Source organism: Epinephelus fuscoguttatus, linkage group LG3 (genome assembly GCF_011397635.1).
Source record: "Epinephelus fuscoguttatus linkage group LG3, E.fuscoguttatus.final_Chr_v1".
In the NCBI taxonomy this organism is placed as follows: domain Eukaryota; kingdom Metazoa; phylum Chordata; class Actinopteri; order Perciformes; family Serranidae; genus Epinephelus; species Epinephelus fuscoguttatus.
In genome coordinates, this window is record NC_064754.1 from 48957727 (window position 1) to 48974235 (window position 16509).

Below are 16509 nucleotides of genomic sequence, written 5' to 3' on the forward strand. Positions count from 1 at the left end.
GAGTCCCCTACCGGGTTTATAAAAGTGCGCCTGATACCCGTAAATTTTTGTGGAAACAGCTAAGAATAGTTTGGGAAAAACAAATTATACCAAGAGCATGGCGTAGGGCAGGGGGTGTCCTCATTCCTAAGGAGAAGGATTCTGTGGAACTTATCCAGTTCCGGATGATTTCTATCTTGAATGTGGAGGTGAAGATTTTCTTTAGTGTAGTAGCGCAGAGACTAGCTAGTTACTTAGAAAGGAATAGCTTAATAGATACCATGGTGCAGAAGGCAGGAATACCAGGTTTTTCAGGGTGTTTAGAGCATACTAGCATGATCTGGCACCAGATTCAGGCAGCGAAGATTAACAAAAGGGACCTACATGTAGTATTTTTAGATCTTGCAAATGCGTTTGGTTCAGTTCCGCACAGCCTCATTTGGAGTGCGTTTGACTACTTCAGAGTGCCACAGGTAGTTGTTAACTTAGTGAAAGCATATTTTCAGGATATTAGGTTGTGTCTAAGTACAGCAGATTTCACAGCAGGTTGGCAGAGGCTAGAAATAGGCATCATGGCAGGGTGTACAATTTCTCCGTTAGCATTTACTATGGCAATGGAAGTAATCATCAGGGCTTCTAAGTGGGTGGTAGGTGGGGAGACGGCAGAATGGGTTGCATCTTCCACCAGTTAGGGCTTACATGGATGACATGACACTGGTGACCACAACAATGCCATGTACAAAAAGGCTACTAGAGAAGGTAAATAAGAACCTCAAGTGGGCCAGCATGAAAATCAAGCCCAGTAAATCTAGAAGCATCTTGATATGTAGAGGGAAATTAAGTGATAGGAAGTTTGTCATAGATGATGAGGACATCCCAACAATTAGGGAAAAGTCAGTAAAGAGCTTAGGTAGGTTGTACAATGTAGAGTTGAATGATAAGGAACAGGTGGTGAAATTTAGAAAAGATGTGGCTGAAGGATTGGATAGAATAGATAAATCAGAACTTCCAGGAAAGTTGAAGTTGTGGTGTTTGCAATTTGGGTTATATCCTAGGTTAATGTGGCCACTGTCAATTTATGAAATTCCAATATCTGTTGTGGAGAGAAATGAAAGGTCGGTTAGCTCCTACATTAGGAAGTGGTTGGGCGCTCCTAGGTGCCTAAGTAGTGTTGCATTGTATGGAAAAGGGATACTTCAGCTGCCAGTATCTAGTTTAACAGAGGAATTTAAATGTACCAAGGTCAGGACAGAGCTCTTGTTATCTGGGAGTAAGGATGTGGTAGTTAGGAGTGTGGTTCCAAATCCAACCAAGGGGAGGAAGTGGAACCCAAGATCGGCAGTTCAGGAGGCAGAGGCAGCTATTAGACATGCAGAGATTGTAGGTAATATTCAGTTTGGCCGGGGAGGCCTGGGTCTTGGCTCAGGTAAACCGGTATGGAATACAGCAGGCCTCAAAGATAAAAGAAAGCTGGTTGTAGAACAGATACGCAGACAGGAAGAGATAGTAAGGGGTGCAAAGGTAGTGGCCCAGGCTAAACAGGGACAGTGGTTGAATTGGGAAAGTGTAGAGAAGAGGAAGCTTAGTTGGAGGGACCTGTGGAGTATGGAGGAGAATTGTATTAGATTCCTGATAGGGGCTACATACGATGTCTTACCAACCCCCCAGAACCTAAAACTGTGGGCAGATGAGGACCCGTCATGCCCATTGTGCTCATGTACCGCAACTTTAAAGCATATTTTGTCAGGCTGCAAAGTTAGTTTGTCACAAGGTCGATATACATGGCGACATAATCAGGTGTTGAAATGTTTAGCTGCAGGCATCGAAGGGAAACGAAGACAGGTGAATTCAGAAGGTGTTAAGCTTAGTAATTCAGTTTGTCCGTGAGGGAGAGAAATACAGAAGGGATAAGTTAGTGAGGAGGCAAGGGTGTGGCCGCCTAGAAGGTGCTTGTGATTGGGAAATGCAAGTAGATTTAGGGGGAAAGCTTGTTGTTCCTCAGGAAATAGTCTGTACCAGGCAGAGGCCTGACTTAGTGTTGTGGTCAGTGAGTCAACAGATAGTTTATTTCATTGAGCTGACAGTTCCTTGGGAAGACTCAGTGGAAGAAGCATATGAAAGAAAAAAGCTTAGATATGCAGACTTAGGAGCAGAAGCTGAGCAGCGAGGATGGAAGACTAGGATTTGTCCAGTGGAAGTGGGGTGTAGGGATTCATAGCAAGATCAACTGTCTCACTCCTGGGAACTCGGAGTGGGGACAGAGTTTGAGGAAGACAGTGAGGGAAATGTCAGATGAAGCAATTAAATGCAGCCAGTTTATCTATTACAGAAGAAATAATGTCAGCTGGGGCCAGCAGGGGAACTACTAAGCAGGGCACATAACTCCTTGAGATCAGGTGGAGAGATCCACTTCCTGTCAGGAGAAATCCAGGAAGAGGAAGTATTTAAGTGTGGGAGTGGCCTATTGGAATCCATTTTGTTTGAGGCGATGCGGCAAGGTGAGTGTGCTTGCTGATCCTGTAAGTCCAGTTAGCTCCTTTAACTTTAGCTTATATTGTAGTTATGGTATGTAGTGTGTGAAATAGAGTGTGGTGAATGTGACAGGAAAGCTAGTATCAGCATTGCTTCTGCCTGGAGCTCGTATGTATGGAGCCTGGGTTTGGTTGAAGATGGCAGTGCTGTTTGGGCTGAGAAAGCCATGCGTAAATAAGGAGGAAATCCAGGAAGAGGAAGGTTATTTAAGTGTGGGAGTGGCCTATCTGAATCCATTTTGTTTGAGACCATGCTGCAAAGTGAGTGTGTTTGCTGATCCTGTGAGTTCATTTATCTCCTTTAACTTTAGCTTACATTGTAGTTATGCTATGTAGCGTGTGAAATGGAGTATGGTGAATGTGCTAGTAAAGGTAGTATCAGCATTGCTTCTGCCTGGAGCTCGCATAAACGGAGCCTGGGTTTGGTTGAAGGTGGCAGTGCTGTTTGGGCTGAGATCACTGTCTAGCCTCCTGGAGGTGTCATTGTTGTGAGGGCTCGTCTTGGGGAGGTAGACTGTACAGCCTAACCCGGCGGGGGAGTGTGATAGCCTAACAAGGCTTCCTTCCCTGGGTCTACCTCCTCTGTGGTAGTATAGGTAAGGTAAAGGAGGTTGTTCGGTTAGTGTGGGGAGCAGTGAGACCTGGCATTAGGGGAGTGTCTCTGGGACGCCAGAGATCACTGTCTAGCCTCCTGGAGGTGTCGTGGGACCAACTAGACGAAACACCGGTGAAAGGAGGTTCCCACCCGATGACCCCAAAGACATGTTAGTTATCACTGCTCACTGGTCTGTATAGTTAAGCCTTGCCATAATAGCTTGTCGTAGGGCTTAGGAGGTTATTCACTGAGTGCTGATCCCTTTTTATTTATTTATTTATTTATTTATTTATTTATTTTAGAGCACAAACTTCTTGTGTTTATTTGAATGAAATTCTTTTTGGCATACCTTCATCCCTAGGAGTGGAACCTGTAACCAGACCACTCCCCTCCACTGGCCTATGTGATGATGACATATTACAATATTGCAAAAACTTATCTTCCACTCTCTCTCAAATCTCTCAGCAGGTGAAATCAGCCCTTTCACCACCAGCTTCCACATCACTCCATGATTTCCAACCTGGCGACTGGGTGGTAAGGACCTAAGAAGGAAACACTGGCACTCCAAACGCTGGCGAGGTCCATTCCAGGTGTTCCTGACAACGCATACTGCTGTGAAGATCGCTGAGAGAGCAACGTGGACTCACGCCAGCCCCTGCAGGAAGGTCCCTGAGCCAACGGAGGAACTCAGCTGTTGATGCGAGGACTGACAACGTGGGGACGGACGACGCGAGGATGGACAATGCGAGGACGAACAACGCGAGGACGAATGAGCTCATCAGAGGACGGCATGAAAAATAACTCTGTGAATTCAACAGACACCAACTAGACGTGCAGGACTAACAACACAAACCTTTTCCCACCAGACTACACCATGCACCACCTGATCCTGACCCTATCATGCGATACTGATAGAGACCTACACCTACAAACCTGCCAAGACTGTCACTCTGACAGAAGGACAAAGTGCAACATTCACCCATACTGTATAACATAACCGTTAACAATGCCGATCAGAATTCAGCCTCATTTCACATTCCTGATCCCCATCATTACCCCAGCTCAGACTCTGACTCTGGTGATGACATTTTGTAAATAATGTTTTCTTTTTTTTTCTCTTTTTTCTCTCTCCCCCTTTCCTTCATTTTTCTTATGTACATATTTTTTGTTTATCATCATTATTACATTATCATTATTATTATTTTATTTTTTTCTCTTTCTTTTCCTTCCTGTTTTTTTCTTTTCTTCTAAACAACTGCCATGATGATACATTTTAAAATCCATGTGAATTAATGTGTCAGATAATTAAGTTGTAACTATTCATTTATTTAATTTTTTTATTTTATTTTTTATTTTATTTTTTTTTTGTTGTTGTAGTGATTAATCAATAATCAGAAGGGGGAATTGTAATTGTAATTTCATTTTCTTTGCGTATTCTTTGTGTTTTCAAATACTTCAAATGTCTCGATCTCTTAACCTCACACTTAGATACAAAATCCTGCAGAATACGCCAAGTGTGAAACACACCCAAGGGGTCGGAGCCAATACTTGCGGCAGACGAAAGAGTGTGAAAACAATGGGTAGGGGCGCCGCTCCCTGCCGCAGACAGAGGGGTGTGAAACACACCATAAGAGGCGGTCCTCAGGTATAAATGTTTAAGCTTCCCCATGTTAGGGGTCTTTCTTCATTCTGACCACTCGTGTGCTGATTGACCTTTTCTTTGCAAAGAAAATAAAAACCTTGTCGGCTGGCAGAACTCTCTATTTCATTATTCACCAGCAGCAGAGAATTTCCACAACACTCTCCAGGTATTGTTACTTTACTGAAATAGTGTAGTTTATACAGGGGTTAGATATTGTGTGAAGTTCAAAGGAGTGACCTATATAAAGTTCCAGACATAATACCAAAGTACTGAATAGTGATTACTAATGTCACTACTTGAACATAATTTTTAACAGGTTACTCTGCAAAGTATGGGAGTTATACAATAATCTCCATACTAACACTGTTGTGGACATTCAGTTGGTTCAGGTGAATTGTCAAAATTGACTTTGTAAAGGGGTTATTGGTTGTAATTTTAAAATCAAAGTCTATAATGCATTTTATATTCATATGTTTTTTTTTTCTGTGGTGACAGAGCAAAGAGGTTGGTGGTATCTACCACATGGAGAAAGAGGGCCTGATGAGGAGTCTAGCATTGCTGGAATTGCGTGGCGTCACCCTTGATTACATTGTCACTGACCGTCATCCACAAGTACAGAAGTTTCTCAGGGAGACAAACATCACTCATTACTACAATATCTGGCACATGGCAAAAGGTATATTTTCAGATTTTCGTAAGTATCACATAGTGCCAATATGGAACTGATTGACGTCCATTGTACATTATACCATACAAAATCTATCAGTTTTGCTCCAGTCTTCTCCTTATCTATGAGTACCCTATCTATCTATACCCTTTTGGTGAGAAGGACCTGTTGTTAGGTTTTCGTTGGAGGTTGCACAAAGCTCCCATTTGATGAAATGACTTGTCCTTCTTTGAAATAGAGATGTAATGGTATGAAAATTTCATATCACGGTTATTGTGACCAAAATGATCACGGTTATCATTATTATCACGGTATTGTTGAAATGTGCTCAAAATGTTAAAAAAGTACTTACACACACTGAAATCATTTAACCAAGTTTTATTTCGAAAAACAAATTGTCTTTATAAAGTTAATACATCACGCTGTCATGTCAAACTCACTTCCTGGATTTGTTTCAAATTAAAAGCCCCTTATAATCTGGGCTGAGAGAATCCCTCCATTTTCCAAATAGGCTTCTATTGTGAAACATTTGTAGGAACTTGTTGTGGAGGATTCAGTGGCTTTCATGTTTGCAAAAGGTACTTCAAAAGACCCTTCATGATGGTTATGATCAAGGATACGTGTACCCGGCCCGGAGGGTTACCGGGGCCCCGCCCTGGAGCCAGGCCTGGGGTTGGGGTCCGTGGGCGAGCGCCTGGTGGTCGGGCCTTCGCCCATGGGGTCCGGCCGGGCTCAGCCCGAACCGGCTACATGGGTTCGTCCCCCTGCAGGCCCACCACCCATAAAGGGATCCAGAAGGGTTCGGTGCAATGTGGATTGGGCAGCAGACCAAGGCGGGGGCCTTGGCAGTCTGATCCTCGGTTACAGAAGTTGGCTCTTGGGACATGGAATGTCACCTCTCTGGCGGGGAAGGAGCCGGAGCTTGTGGAAGAGGCTGAGCGTTACCGGCTAGATATAGTTGGCCTCACCTCGACACATAGTTCCGGCTCTGGAACCCTAGTCCTTGAGAGGGGTTGGACTCTCTCCTTCGCTGGAGTTGCTCCGGGTGAGAGGCGGAGGGCCGGGGTGGGCTTTCTGATAGCCCCCAGACTCTCTGCCTGTACGTTGGGGTTTACCCCAGTAGACGAAAGGGTTGATTCCCTGCGCCTTCGGGTCGGGGAACGGGTCCTGACTGTTGTCTGTGCTTATGCACCGAACAACAGTTCAGAGTACCCACCCTTTTTGGAGTCCCTGGGATGGGTGCTGGACAGTGCCCCAACCAGGGACTCCATTGTTCTGCTGGGGGACTTCAACGCTCACGTGGGCAATGACAGCGGGACCTGGAGGGGCGAGATTGGGAGGAACGGCCTGCCCGATCTGAACCCGAGTGGTGTTCAGTTATTGGACTTCTGTGCGGGTCGCAGTTTGGCCATAACTAACACCATGTTCAAACATAAGGATGTCCATCGGTGCACGTGGCACCAGGACAGCCTAGGTCGCAGGTCACTAATCGACTTTGTAGTTGTATCATTTGACTTGCGGCCATATGTTCTGGACACTCGGATGAAGAGAGGAACAGAGCTGTCAACTGATCACCACCTGAGTTGGATCAGATGGTGGGGGAAGACGCCGCGCAGACCTGGCAGGCCCAAACGAACAGTGAGGGTCTGCTGGGAACGCCTGGCGGAAGAACCTGTCCAGATGATCTTCAACTCCCACCTCCGGGAGAGCTTCGACTGCGTCCCGAGGGCGGAGGGGGACATTGAGTCCGAATGGGCCTTGTTCCACTCTGCCATTGTTGAGGCGGCGGTTGCGAGCTGTGGCCGCAAAGCCGCTGGTGCCAGTCGCGGCGGTAATCCCCGAACCCGCTGGTGGTCACCAGAGGTGAGGGGAGCCGTCAGGCTGAAGAAGGAGGCCTACAGGGCATGGTTGGTCTGTGGGTCTCCGGAAGCAGCTGACGGGTACCGGCGGGCCAAGCGGAGCGCGGCGGCAGTCGTGGAGGCAAAAACTCGGGTGTGGGAGGAGTTCGGTGAGGCCATGGAGGAAGACTATCGATCGGCTCCAAAGAGGTTCTGGCAAACCGTCCGGCGCCTCAGGGGGGGAAGGTGGCAACTTGCTCACACTGTTTACAGTGGGGGCGTGGAGCTGCTGACGTCAACTGGGCACATTGTCGGGCGGTGGAATACTTTGAGGAGCTCCTCAATCCCACCAACACGTATTCCAGTGAGGAAACAGAGACAGGGGTCTCGGGGGCGGGTCGTCCAATTTCTGGGGCAGAAGTCGCTGAGGTGGTGAAACAACTCCGAGGCGGCGGAGCCCCGGGGGTGGATGAGATTCGTCCCGGATATCTCAAGGCTCTGGATGTTGTAGGGCTGTCTTGGCTGACACGCCTCTGCAGCATTGCGTGGACATCGGGGGCAGTGCCTCTGGAGTGGCAGACCGGTGGTGGTCCCCATTTTCAAGAAAGGGGACCAGAGGGTGTGTTCCAACTACAGGGGATCACACTCCTCAGCCTACCTGGTAAGGTCTACTCCAGGGTGCTGGAGAAGAGGGTCCGTCGATAGTTGAACCTCGGATCGAGGAGGAGCAATGTGGTTTTCGCCCCGGACGCGGAACCGTGGACCAGCTCTTTACCCTCGCCAGGGTGCTGGAGGGGCATGGGAGTTCCAACCAGTCCACATGTGTTTTGTGGATTTGGAGAAGGCTTACGACCGTGTCCCCAGGGGCATCCTGTGGGAGTGCTCCGGGAGTATGGGGTGGGTGGCCTTGCTAAGGGCCATCCAGTCCCTGTACCGAAGGAGCATGAGTCTGGTTCGTGGCTGGCAGTAAGTCGGACCTGTTCCCGGTGAGGGTTGGACTCTGCCAGGGCTGCCCTTTGTCACCGGTTCTGTTCATAACTTTTATGGACAGAATTTTTAGGCGCAGCCGAGTGGTGGAGGGTGTCAGGTTCGGTGATGGGAGAATCTCGTCCCTGCTTTTTGTGGATGACGTGGTCCTCCTAGCTCCATCGAACAGTGACCTCCAGCTCTCACCGGGGCGGTTCGCAGCCAAGTGTGAAGCGGCTGGGATGAGAATCAGCACCTCCAAGTCCGAGGCCATGGTCCTCAGCCGGAAAAGGGTGGATTGCCCACTCCAGGTCAGGGGGGAGGTCCTTCCTCAGGTGGAGAAGTTTAAGTATCTCGGGATCTTGTTCACGAGTGAGGGTAGGATGGAGATTGACAGGCGGATTGGGGCAGCATCAGCAGTGATGCGGGCGCTTAACCGGTCCGTTGTGGTGAAAAGGGAGCTTAGCCAGAAAGCGAAGCTCTCGATTTACCGGCCGATCTTCGTTCCAACCCTCACCTATGGTCACGAGCTCTGGGTAGTGACCGAAAGAATGAGATCGCGAATACAAGCGGCCGAAATGAGTTTCCTCCGCAGGGTGGCTGGGCTCAGCCTTAGGGATAGGGTGAGGAGCTCAGACATTTGGGAGGGACTCAGAGTAGAGCCGCTGCTCCTCCACATCGAGAGGAGCCAGTTGAGGTGGTTCGGGCATCTGGTAAGGATGCCTTCCGGACGCCTCCCTTGGGAGGTGTTTCGGGCATGTCCAACTGGGAGGAGACCTCGGGGCCGCCCCAGGACACGCTGGAGGGACTACATCACCCGGCTGGCCTGGGAACGCCTCGGGGTTCCCGCGGAAGAGCTGATGGAAGTGGCTGGGGAGAGGACTGTCTGGGCTTCCTTGCTGAGGCTGCTGCCCCCGCGACCCGGACCCGGATAAGTGGAGGACGACGAGTACGAGTACGAGTACGAGTACGAGTACTTCAAATATAGCTCCTAAGAATAGAAGAATAGAAGAATAACCTGATGACATCACACACATTGTGAAAGACGACCAGGGATAATTGGTGTGTAGCATCGTGTAGTCTGTCATGTCTGTCAGCCAAGTCACGGCACAGTTTTATGACTCCACAATCGTGTAATGTGATATAGTCACTTTCAGAACAGGCAGAAAAGTTGGGTAGTGTGAAACAGGCACAAGTACACAGGTGTATGGTTGTGGGTGGTGGTCACGGACTTTGTCCTTTTAGAGGGGTGAAAAAATCTCCGGAGCTCGGTCCATGTGGGTGCCTTTGGTGCCTTCTGCCATGTTATCAGAGGCCAAACATTGCAAACTGCACATGTGCGCCTGTGTCTGAGGGACTGCTGCTGCTTTTCCAGGCAATGAGCAGTATCACCGTGAGTTTTTCAAAGTGCGGTAATCAAACACGGTTTGAAACGGTAATACTAACCGTCGGGAATTTTACAGAGGTTTACCATTTTACCGGTAATCGTTACATCCCTACTTTGAAACTGTGACATTATGAGTCAAGAATAACAAATGCTTTGAAATTGATTATGAAATGCTACAATAGAGTTATCACTCAGTTTATGAGTATCTTTACTAAGTGGAATGTATTTTGCTTTCATTGTAGGAATTTTAAAGAAACTGGAACCAATCAGTAAGCAGAAAGACTGAAAAACTCAAGAAGTGGATGAAAAGCGTCAACAACATATACTGGACTGCAGCTGGCTCAACCTCCGGGCCAGAGAGAATTGCAAAATGGACTGCGACCCTGAACCATGTGCGAGATGTCCATACGCATGAGGATTCTCTTTGCCCCAAGTTTGAAGCAACTAGGCATCAAACAAAAGCTTGGCTGTGTCTACCACCCTCAATCACAGGGGGCAGTAGAAAGAGCAAATGGGATTCTGAAAACAAAAAAAACAGCTAAAATAGTAGTAGTAGATAGTGGAGACAAGCTTAACTGAGTGGATGCTTTACCGCTTGCTCTAATGTCAATGCGCTCACAAGCCAGCTGAATCACGCATCTAACACCGCATGAAATGCTTACCGGTCGACCCATGCCAATACCATATTTGAGGGGTCCCTACGAAGGGCCCCCATTAGAGCAACTGCAAAATGAAATGTTTGACTATTTATGAAGTCTAACCCGTATCCATAGGGCCATCTTCCAGCAGGTGAAAGGGGCCACAGAGGACAGACGAGTCGAGATCCCAGAGGACCTTCAGACGATGCCTCCCCACAGGAGCTGGGGACAAGGCGATCCTCATGCTTGGCGGCCAGGCGGAATCGGAGCAGGGCCCAGAGTGACAGCAATGGGTCGCTGCCAGGGAGAGTATCACCAGAGAGCACCATGGAGGGGAGCACCTCCTCCACAGTGACTAGTGATGAGTCTCATGAGTCGACACCTGACAGCAGCAGGGATGATGATGAGGGCGCAGGGACAGCAAGAGCAGATGAAATTGAGGAAGCTGCAGAAGAAGAAGAAGGCTGCAGCATGGAAACAGGTGCAACAGAGAGCCAAGAGAGTGCAGATACAGACACAGGAGACACAGACACAGGAGATGCAGGCTCAGAACAGGGAATAGCAGACCAGCAGGCCATATAGCCAGAGAAATTCAGATGTAGGAGGCCAGACTAGTATAGGAGGAGGAATTCAGGCAGGGATAATTGCGGCAGTGCTACTAACATTACTGCTTGTCATAATAGGGGTGAAGCCAAGTGAGGGAGCCGAACAGAGCGATCAGGATCAGGGGCAGATTGACCACTGTTTACTCGCACTAAGACAACACTCCAATTGGAACACTAAAACCTCATCAATTCTTGACTGGTTAGAAAAGTTCTCTGTTGGAAAAATCTTAACGATTTATATGAGACCATAATTGACAATATGAACGTAAGTGAGAATATGGCTGATAATATAAACTTATATGAGCCAATGAAGGGGAACCTGGAAGGGGAATACGAGGTTGTATAGAGGGAGAGCTGATTCAGGGTAAGAAAAAACCAAATAATTGGCAATAGATTTAGGTAAAACCTTGCTGTTACCAAATCCATACTAACAATCGACTGATTAACATATATAGGTTATTCATACCATGGGGCAGTTAGGGGGAAAAGGAGGAGAAGAGGGAAGTGAATTGAACTAAACAATGTCCTTTACAACACATAGATAGGTACAGAGCATGGCCAGCAGTTGGCGATCCCCATAACCAAAGCAGCAGAATCCAGGGTTGGCCTACCAAGAGCACCCAGCCATGCCGGAGTGGCCAGACCACTCCAACCCATCTCCCAGGCTGACCAACCGACCCCCATTCCCGTATGTGCCCCAAGGAGGAGCCCCCATCGAAGCCTGTTGGTACCAGTACGCGCCGATGACCTCGCCAGGAACCTACGTTCCACCGTTTATGCTGCCGCCATTGACAAACATCCTGAACTGGATTCCCATCAACCCCTTCAACCCCGCTGACAACACACACCTGTGCCACAAAGACCATTATCCCGAGCCACTAGAGTCCTGCTGCAATGCCAATATAACATGTGGCCTGAGGCGGTGGAAGGACATCTCCGTGAGCTGCAAAACGAGACGCCCACCACTAAAAGATACAAGTAGCTCGTGGATGACCTGCACACCCAACTCTATGATGTTCCCGCAACATGCTACCGTCGCCTGGTGTGCAGCTTCCCTCTAGAGCTGCGACACAGCCTGCGCAAGCTGCGCCATTACACCTACAAGCGCAGGATGGTGGAAAATCTCTGGGGCCTGAAGGAGCAGCGTGAACGGGATCAACAGGAGAAGATCAACCTGTGTGCTCAAGTTCGCATCCTGACAGGAGACAACCAAAACCTGCGGCAGCAGCTGGCAACCTATCAAGAGTTGGAGCTTGAGATTGTGTTACTGAAGGATCAAGTTGCAGCTTACTGCCGTCTGCGTATGGCCGGGACATCGGCCTGTGCTTCCACGGACTCTACTGACCAGTGCTGTGCTATATCAACAGTTGCTGGATCACTAGGGTGTTCCACTCACTGCAATCGTTCTATAATTATGTATACACTGGAGCGATGATGTATCCCACTGAGACTTATCTTGTGTGTTGCACTGTTTAACAATCACCTTTCTAGGTTTTAGATTAACCACTGTAACAGAGTGATATTGACCTTTCTAGGTTTTAGATGAACTACTGTAAAAGAGTGATATTACACATTGAGTGCCTGACCCTTGCTGTGCCTATACCAAGCTGTAATCAGTAGAATGTAGTGTGTTTGATGTTTGGCTAATCGCTTGGGTACAGTGGGACTTTGCAGTCCCAGAGGAGGGAATATATATTTTTCCCCTCTGTTAAGCTTGCTGATTCATGTAGATTGTAGTATGGGACCTTCTGGTCCCAAAGGGGGAAATATATATTTTCCTCCCTCATTATTTAGTGGGACTTGTTGGCCCCAAAGGAGGGAATGTGGTGTAATGTTTACTGAAGTGTTTATACTGTACCTTTAAGTTGACCTTCAAAGATAGGTGTTGAAGCAATGTACTCTGTGCAACTGACAAATCACACACTGGTTTATTATTTTATGTATTCTTATGACACACACACACACACTCACTGAGCACTTAAGCATTGTGGTGGAGAAGTACCTAGGCATCATTTCCAAAAATAGCATGAGGATGGGCTCAGAAACACTGGTGGAAAGTTAGGGGAATTACAGCTTGTCCTGATATGACCCTGGTAAGAGGAGGCAGTCTTAGATTGTCCAGGAAAACATTACGAGTACAAGTAAAGAGGCGGGGTTTAGACTGCCCAGAAAAGCATTATACGGTGGAATTGGCTCCAAGGGAGAAAAGGAGAGTGGGAATACTATCATGAATGAGTGCAAGGATTAAAGCAGCCATCAGGGGGAGACAAGAGAAATGTGACACCATTATGTTTCAGCTCCAAGGGGGAAGGAATAAAGAAAAAGTGGAAACTCAGCAGAAATGTGACATTGTTAGGATCAGAACCAAATGGGAAGGATTAAGAAAGAGATGACTCAGCAGAAAATCTTCACAATAAAAACGAGTGCACAAACAAAGAAATTTCAGTTATGTTCCGGAGCTTGACTCATTGAGTTGTGTTGTGCTGATGCCTGCGTGAACAATAAAACTAAGTTGCATCTGATTCCACGTGTATCCAGTGATTTGTTGACTTCTGAGCATTTGAGCAGTTTTGATATTTAATAGAAACATAGGAAGTTTGTTCGGGAAGAAAGGAACAAGGTCGCAAGCTTTCTGGCCAATCTCCAGACCTTCAAATTTATGCTACCACATTGGTCAGAAAACAGCACAATGTCACATTTTGCGTTTTCAGGCCCAGAAAGGCATTTTGAGAGCATGTTGTAACTGAGGGTGTTACTTTCGATCAGAAGCACTTAGAAACAAGTTTCCAAGCCAGAAACATGTGTTTTAGAGAAATCTATAGTAGCAAGCCAGTTTCCTATAGTTTCCCTCAGTAGTTGATCAGAAAAAAGCAAAATGTCACTTTTAGTGTTTTCAGGCCCCGAAAAGCATTTTGAGAGCATGTTGTCACTTAGGCTGTTACTTTTGACCAGAAGCACACAGAAACAAGTTTCCAAGCCAGAAACATGTGGTTTGGTGAAGTCTATAGTAGCAAGGCAGTTTTCTCTGCTTTCCATCAGAAGTTGGTCAGAAAACAGCATCATGTCAGTTTTAGTGTTTTCAGGGCCCAAAAAGCATTTTGAGAGCATGTTGTCACTTAGGCTGTTACTTTTGAACAGAAGCACACAGAAAACAAGTTTCCAAGCCAGAAACATGTGGTTTGGTGAAGTCTATAGTAGCAAGGCAGTTTTCTCTGGTTTCCATCACTAGTTGGTCAGAAAACAGCATGATGTCACTTTTATTGATTTCAAGGCCTGAAAATCATTTAGAAAGTATGTTGTCACTTAGGCTGTTACTGTTGACCAGAAGCACACAGAAACAAGTTTCCAAGCCAGAAACATGTGGTTTGGTGAAGTCGATAGAAGCCAGGCAGTTTTCTCTGGTTTCCATCACTAGTTGGTCAGAAAACAGCATGATGTCACTTTTACTGTTTTCAGGGCCTGAAAATCATTTTGAAAGTATGTTGTCACTTAGGCTGTTACTTTTGACCAGAAGCACACAGAAACAAGTTTCCAAGCCAGAAACATCTGGTTTGGTGAAGTCTATAGTAGCAAGGCAGTTTTGTCTGGTTTCCATCAGTAGTTGGTCAGAAAACTGCAGGATGTAACTTTTAGTGTTTTCAGGGCCCGAAAAGCATTTTGAGAGCATGTTGTCACTTAGGCTGTTACTTTTGACCAGAAGCACACAGAAACAAGTTTCAATGCCAGAAACATGTGGTTTGGTGAAGTCTATAGTAGCAAGGCAGTTTTCTCTGGTTTCCATTACTAGTTGGTCAGAAAACAGCATGATGTCACTTTTAGTGTTTTCAGGGCCCGAAAAGCATTTTGAGAGCGTGTTGTCACTTAGGCTGTTACTTTTGACCAGAAGCACACAGAAACAAGTTTCCATGCCAGAAACATGTGGTTTGGTGAAATCTATAGTAGCACGGCAGTTCTTTCTGTTTTCCATCACTAGTTGGTCAGAAAAAAGCATCATGTCAGTGTTCGTGTTTTCAGGGCCCGAAAAGCATTTTGAGAGCATGTTGTCACTTAGGCTGTTACTTTTGACCAGAAGCACACAGAAACAAGTTTCCAAGCCAGAAACATGTTGTTTGGTGAAGTCTATAGCAGCCAGTCATGTTTCTCTGGTTTCCATCACTAGTTGGTCAGAAAACAGCATCATGTCACTTTTAGTGTTTTCAGGGCCCGAAAAGCATTTTGAGAGCATGTTGTCACTTAGGCTGTTACTTTTGACCAGAAGCACACAGAAACAAGTTTCCAAGCCAGAAACATGTGGTTTGGTGAAGTCTATAGAAGCCAGGCAGTTTTCTCTGGTTTCCATCACTAGTTGGTCAGAAAACAGCATGATGTCACTTTTACTGTTTTCAGGGCCTGAAAATCATTTTGACAGTATGTTGTCACTTAGGCTGTTACTTTTGACAAGAAGTACTCAGAAACAAGTTTCCAAGCCAGAAACTGGGTTTGGTGAAGTCTATAGTAGCAAGGCATATTTCTCTGGTTTCCATCAGTAGTTGGCCAGAAAACTGCAGGATGTCACTTTTAGTGTTTTCAGGGGCCGAAAAGCATTTTGAGAGCATGTTGTCACTTAGGCTGTTACTTTTGACCAGAAGCACACAAAAACAAGTTTCCAAGCCAGAAACATGAGATTAGGTGAAATCTATAGTATCAAGGGAGTTTCCTGTGGTTTCCATCACTAGTTGGTCAGAAAACAGCATGATGTCACTTTTAGTGTTTTCAGTGCCTGAACACCATTTTGAGAGCATGTTGTCACTTAGGCAGTTACTTTTGACCAGAAGCACACAGAAACAAGTTTCCAAGCCAGAAACATGTTGTTTGGTGAAGTCTATAGCACCCAGTCATGTTTCTCTGGTTTCCATCACTAGTTGGTCAGAAAACAGCATCATGTCACTTTTAGTGTTTTCAGGGCCCGAAAAGCATTTTGACAGCATGTTGTCACTTAGGCTGTTACTTTTGACCAGAAGCACACAGAAACAAGTTTCCAAGCCAGAAACCTGAAATTTGGTGAAATCAAGGGAGTTTCCTGTGGTTTCCATCACTAGTTGGTCAGAAAACAGCAGGATGTCACTTTTAGTGTTTTCAGGGCCCGAAAAGCATTTTGAGAGCATGTTGTCACTTAGGCTGTTACTTTTGACCAGAAGCACACAGAAACAAGTTTCCAAGCCAGAAACATGTGGTTTGGTGAATTCTGTTGTAGCAAGGCAGTTTTCTCTGGTTTCCATCACTAGTTGGTCAGAAAACAACATCATGTCACTTTTAGTGTTTTCATGGCCCGAAAAGCATTTTGAGAGCATGTTGTCACTTAGGCTGTTACTTTTGACCAGAAGCACACAGAAACAAGTTTCCAAGCCAGAAACATGTGGTTTGGTGAATTCTGCAGTAGCAAGGCAGTATCTCTGGTTTCCATCAGTAGTTGGCCAGAAAACAGCAGGATGTCACTTTTAGTGTTTTCAGGGCCCGAAAAGCATTTTGAGAGCATGTTGTCACTTAGGCTGTTACTTTTGACCAGAAGCACACAGAAACAAGTTTCCAAGCCAGAAACATGTGGTTTGGTGAATTCTGCAGTAGCAAGGCAGTTTTCTCTGGTTTCCATCAGTAGTTGGCCAGAAAACAGCAGGATGTCAC

General features: G+C 46.5%; 1 protein-coding gene across 1 annotated transcript in view; it reads left to right on the top strand.

The window, feature by feature from the left end:
• sclt1 (sodium channel and clathrin linker 1) overlaps positions 1-4253 on the top strand; it is a 165772-nt gene extending 161519 nt beyond the window's left edge. Inside the window, exon 22 of the transcript XR_007449044.1 lies at positions 3571-4253. The gene's annotated coding sequence lies outside the window, so the exon portion shown is untranslated. The remainder of the gene's footprint in view (positions 1-3570) is intronic.
• The last annotated feature ends 12256 nt before the right edge of the window (positions 4254-16509 follow it).